The following is a 6,000-nucleotide window of genomic DNA, read 5'->3' as shown; positions in this document are numbered from 1 at the left end:
AGGGGAAGAATGGAGTACTTTTAAGAAGGTAGATGATATAATTTCTGAAAATTTAAACAGGAGGATGCTTTTGAGGAAATAATTCAACTAGGTGGTCAGAGATGGTGATAGAAAGATGCAATGAGCTAAAGGGGGTATGAATGGATTCTTAGTAGAGCAAAAGAGAAGCTTAGCATAATTCACAGCATTCTGTTACATTATCCAGGAGGAAGATGTTGATGATACAGAATATCCTTGAAGAGGCAAACTATGTCCTGTAACAGGTGGAAGGATCACAGCTCTTTTGTACTCATATGTGGAAGCTCAAGCAGAAGATGATGGATGTGTGCAACGTGGTCCATGTAATTAATCACCAAGTTCTGTATTTCCTCCAGCTGGATGGGAAGAAGAAGATATGGCAGACAAGTAGCCAGAAAGCAATGTTCAGACTACAAGGACTCTTCAGGCAAGGCAACTCAGAGTTGTGTTTGCATTTCAGAGAACTGTAGCAAGAAGAAATGTGTCTAAATACAAAAGCCACATCAACTCAAAATAGGAATAAGAAACTTTTTTTTTAAAATATACCATGTGACAAGTGTCAGCGTATAAATGCTATACTCAGTAAGTCCTACACAACTCACCTCCACCCAGTTGGTGTGTGATTCAATTTAACAGAAGAAATGGATTTAAAGAACTGTCACTTCCCAAGGCCAAGATCACACACTATTGAGGAAGGTATTTGGATATAAACTTTAGAATGAACTGTAAATCTTCATTCTTTCTCTTTGGAGTTTCTTGACACTAAAAAGAAAAATCTATTTCTATACAATATTTAAAGATATTACATTAAATCTTCACTCTTTTCCACACTGCAACATTTTTGAAATCTTACAGCATGATAGGATAAGTTCCAGAGTTTATCATAATTGATGTCCTACAAAGTAGTAGCGCATCTCACCTACCCTGCTATGATAACTTGAAGTATATATATAACTGACTCTTGACAGAAGTTCTGGCAGATATATTTAAATAATAATTATGATGATGATTATGGCTCAGATGCAGATATTGACTCTTAGATGAACATAGGGACCAAGAATAGAAAAATTCTGAGACGACCTGTTTTGTCTCTTTTTTTCACATTTAGTTTGATAGTTTTTTTGTTCTGACATATTCCACTTGATATCACTCATAAATGTCATTTTTACCAAAATTCTTTTGCTTTATCTGAAATTTGAAAAAGTACAGAGGGCTGGAGAGATGGCTTAGCAGTTAAGGTACTTGCCTGTGAAGTACAAAGACTCAGGTTCTATTCTCCAGGTCCAACATAAGCCAGATGCACATGGCAGCACATGTATCTAGGGTTTGTCTGCAATGACATGCCCATTCTCATTCATTCACATTCTCTCTCTCTCTTTCCCTAATTAATAAATAAAATATTTTTTTAAATAAAGAAAAATACGCCTCAAAACTTCCATTAATAGGAGCTGGAGAGATGGCTTAGTGGTTCGAGCATTTGTCTGCAAAGCATAAGAACCCAGGTTCCATTCCCCGAACCCACGTAAGCCAGACGCACAACATGGTATATGTGTCTGGAGTTTGTAGTGGCTAGAGGCCCTGGAATGCCCATTTTCTCCCTCTCTTTCTCTCTCTCTCTCAAATGAATAAAATATTTTAATAAAAACCAAGAATATAAGAAAACCTTCATTAATAATACAAAAGCTAAAGTGTTTATTGGAGAAAGATGTTCTGTAAAACTGAAGAAGGAGCAAGAACAAGAAAAAATTAATTTCAAGAGGTTAAGCCCATGATAGATGCCTTCTTTACCTCTTTGCAGAGAACAGCAACTCAGTGGAAAGGGATGTTCCTTGGATGGTTGAGATAAGAATGGTCCTGTGTTCTCCAACCCTCCTACCTCTGCTCCTTAGCACAGGGATGGGGTGGGGCTCCATTCTCCTCCTCCCAACCCCAGAGCTCTATGTTTTTCAACAGGTGGGGCCCAGAGCACAGGAAGAGCAGATAAAGACCCTCATGGCCACAGTATGGAAGAAAATTAAATTCTGCTTATAAACCAGTTTTCTTCTGAGATTCAGAGACCCAAGAGGCCTAGCATCTCAGAGGAAGTCCTGCTTAAAGACAAGGTCAAGGTTTTGAGAAGTTTTACCTCATCAAGCAGTATATATGCTTCTCTTATGAACTGACTGGATTTCAGAGCTGTGCATGCCACTGAGTAGATCTCTTTCTCATTGGAACATAAACTTCTTGGAGGTAAAAACTATTTATTCTCACCTCAGTTTCCTCAGTATATCCTCAGCCAGTGATCTTTGAATAATTACATCAGATCTCAGTGATTCTTTGAGAACACAGGAAAATCATCTCATCACAATTTCCAACAGCAACACTAACTTCTCAGGGCATTCAACTTGAAACACAAGTGTATACATAATTTTTCTTCCCTTTAAAGGAGATATATTGAAGGAGATTGATAAGTTAATTACTTTATCACTCTACACGGTAATGTATGAAAATATCACAACTTATGCTACAAACACATGCACTTTTTATCTGCCAATTAATGTGCTTAATAAATCAATTCAGAACTGGGGAGACGACTCAGCAGGTAAAAGCACTTGTTACACAAGCATGAGGAACCTAAGTTCAACCTCTAGCACCCATGTAAAAAGTTGGGTATAACCACACATGTTTGTACCCCAGTGCTAATTAGAGGGAGGAGACAGGAGAACCGCTGGAGTTATCTAATCAATCACTGTAGCTTAAAAAACTACAGGAACCTCCAGGACCAGTGAGAGACTCTATTTTAGAGAAATAGGACAGAACAATAGAAGAATGCACCAGATGTCTTCTTGTGACCACCACACCCCAATGTTTCTAATCCACACAAGTGAGCAATAAAAAAAGCCACCACTAGAAAATTAAAGCAATTGTCCAACAGATAACACATAGTGTGACTTATAAACAAATCTATACTCCATACTAAATTCTTTGCTCACCAGTGAATGAGGTCTAGAATTCGCCTAAATTCCAGGAACTTTCTAGGAGTTCTAAGCATCCAGAACTCTTCTTGTGTTTGCTCTGACCTAGTTGATATGACTAGCCTTTGTTCTTTTTCTTAAGTATGTGTGTGCATGCACACATGTGCCCACACATGCATGTGCCCACGGCATGCATACAGAGATCAGAGGGAAAACCCTGAGGTGTCTACAGTCTGCCTGCATTGAGAAAGGGTCTCTTATCACTGTAAACAGCCAGATTGCAAATACATGTCAGACTAGCTGGTCTGCAAGCTTGGGATTCTCCTGACTCCACCTCCCATTGTTATAGGTGCCTTGAGATCACAGATGCATACACCACTTTGCACCTAGCTTTATGTGAGGAATTGGACCTGGGCTAAAAGGCTTTGAAAGCAAGTGCTTTTAATTGTTAAATCATCTCCCAATCTCTAATCATAGTTTTTCTTTAGCCTCTTAATCACCATCTCCAATGCCATAAAGCTACACTTGGAGCAAGTCCTTTTAGCCCTAGCTATAGAATGAGCCAGTCTGGCAAACATGGAGCCATAATGACTGGCACAGGTGGCTGCTGCTGCTGCTGCTCAAACTATACACCACAGACAGATGCTGGATCTCTCTCTCAATCTCTCTTGTGATATCTCTCTCTCTCTCTCTCTCTCTCTCTCTCACACACACACACACACACACACACACAAACACAAAGAAAATATAAATACATAAAAACCATACAAAAGAATACTTGGTGACTTCCACCTCAATGAATGAAAAAAAAACATATGGACTATGCCAACCTTGCAGAACAAGCTGTATGTGCTATGAACTTTGCATTGTTCATGCTCTGTAAGAACACACTGCAATATGTGAAATGATAAGGTTGGTTTGGCAACTATAATCCTCAAAATATGTAAAAATTTGAGACAATGTAAAACTTTTTGATATTATCCAATGAGAAAAGTTGTTTGCAATATTTGAAATAGAGAATGAATAGTTTGCTTCCTCTTAACAAGAAGCCAATTTATTCTCAACTTTTCAGTGATGTGCCAATCATCAGATTTTCTTTTTTATATGCTATCTTTAATAATTTATCATTGTAATAATTTCATGCAGAAAAACTGCAATATATCTTTATGACATAATTTCAAGTGACACAAACAAGAGCTCAAAGCTTATTTATAGATACCTATCACATACAGCTTAATTTATCAAATAGCATGAAAGTGACAGAGAATTTTTTATGTCACATATCTGCATAAGTTATTACAATCATCTTGTAAATTTTATGTTCCATCAAAAGCACAAAATTTTGTCAGATCAATTCTTTGATAAACAGTAGAAACAAAAAAAAGTTAGCCTATCACTTTACAGAATAAGCTTTGGGTCTTTGAGCCAAGATTGCTGCCTAAAACTATCACTTTAGGTCCATCATAACAGATTTCCAGCATCTTTTCTCTATTTTAGAAAATCAACTTTCTGTCAAAGCACTTGATTACCCACCTAAAATATAAGAACCTATTGCTAAAGACACCACATTCTGCCAACACAGAACACTGAGAGATTTGGCTGGAATCTGGAAGGCAGTTCTCAGATAGCTAGCCCATATAGTGCTAGAAAACACTACATGAGCTGCTGGGGGAAAATAACCAACAACATTCTGAGAAAGCAGGAGACATTACCATAGGAAAGCAACCAGTTTGACAAGATGTACATAGCTGTGTAATGGTGGCACCAAGCCTAGGTGTAACCAATGGCTTACTGATTGGCAAAAAGATCTGCTCTGTGGAAAGAAACCCATAGCTGGAACTGGGAACCCAATCAGATTCCTATGAAGACCAAGATTATCAATTTCAACAAGAAGCTCCCACTAGTTTTGGCCAAAAGAGAGGCTACACCCATTAAAATCTCTCTAAATTATCCTTTTACCCTTTAACCTATCTCTTGTCCCTTTAACCTATGTTGGAGAATCTCTCTTTTTTCAAAAGGCAGCGAGAACCAAGGACAACAAACTTATCAACAAAACAGTAATAGATAGCTGACTCCCTGGCAGAAGATGAACCACCCCTCACACATCAGCTAGGGCCCAGGTAAAACCACTGAGAATTTGGCAAGATGAGCAAGAGCACTGCTGTTTCTACAGTAGGCCTGAAAACCTGTGCCTGATGGAGACAGATACTGAGGATACTCAAAACACACCAAAGCACAAATCTAAAAGCTGCTGAGAGCTCAACACTAAAGTAGACTTAAAACATACCCACCAAGGCTCAGGAAATTTTGTGGAAGAAGGGGCAGAAAAATTGGAAGAGCCACAGGACAGAAGGGAATATCCAGAGGCACTGCCCCTTCCCCAATGACTAACAGCTTCTCTCACAATTCATAACCCACAACCCATGGTGAACACCAGCAATCCCACTGAGGAGGGCCCTTAGTGGAATGGGGGCAGGAAAGAGGGGAATGATGGTACTAACACATGATGTGCCCAAACAAAGCTTCTATTTAATTTACAAAAAAGAAAGAAAGAAATTACACAAACTCACATGAGAAAGAAAACCTTTAATAATGCACATAAACAGAAAAGGATTTTTTAAAAATTTTCTGTATTCACTCCACTAACTTATTTAAGAATCTTATGTGAAATATGTGACAAATATGAGCTGTAAATGGGTCATGGGTCAGCCCCTAGTTCAAGAATCTTGGATCTTGATATACTCATTTGTACCTATGAGACACAAATAAAAACTAATAATTAGAACACAATAGAACATTTCCAAAAAATATAATAGCATGTCAGCATGAAAAATTGTAATGGGGGGGTCCACTAGAGAAATGACTTAGCAGTTAAGGTGCTTTCCTGCAAAGCCTAAAAACTCATATTCAAATCTCTAGGTCCCAAAGAAGCCAGACACACAGTGATACAAGTGCACAACATTACACATTAGCACAAGGAGCACATGCATCTGGAGTTCATTTTCAGTGGCTGAAGGTCCTAGTGTGT

This window comes from Jaculus jaculus, chromosome 1, assembly GCF_020740685.1.
Source record: "Jaculus jaculus isolate mJacJac1 chromosome 1, mJacJac1.mat.Y.cur, whole genome shotgun sequence".
Classification (NCBI taxonomy): Eukaryota; Metazoa; Chordata; class Mammalia; order Rodentia; family Dipodidae; genus Jaculus; species Jaculus jaculus.
Note: the sequence above shows the minus strand (reverse complement) of the source record.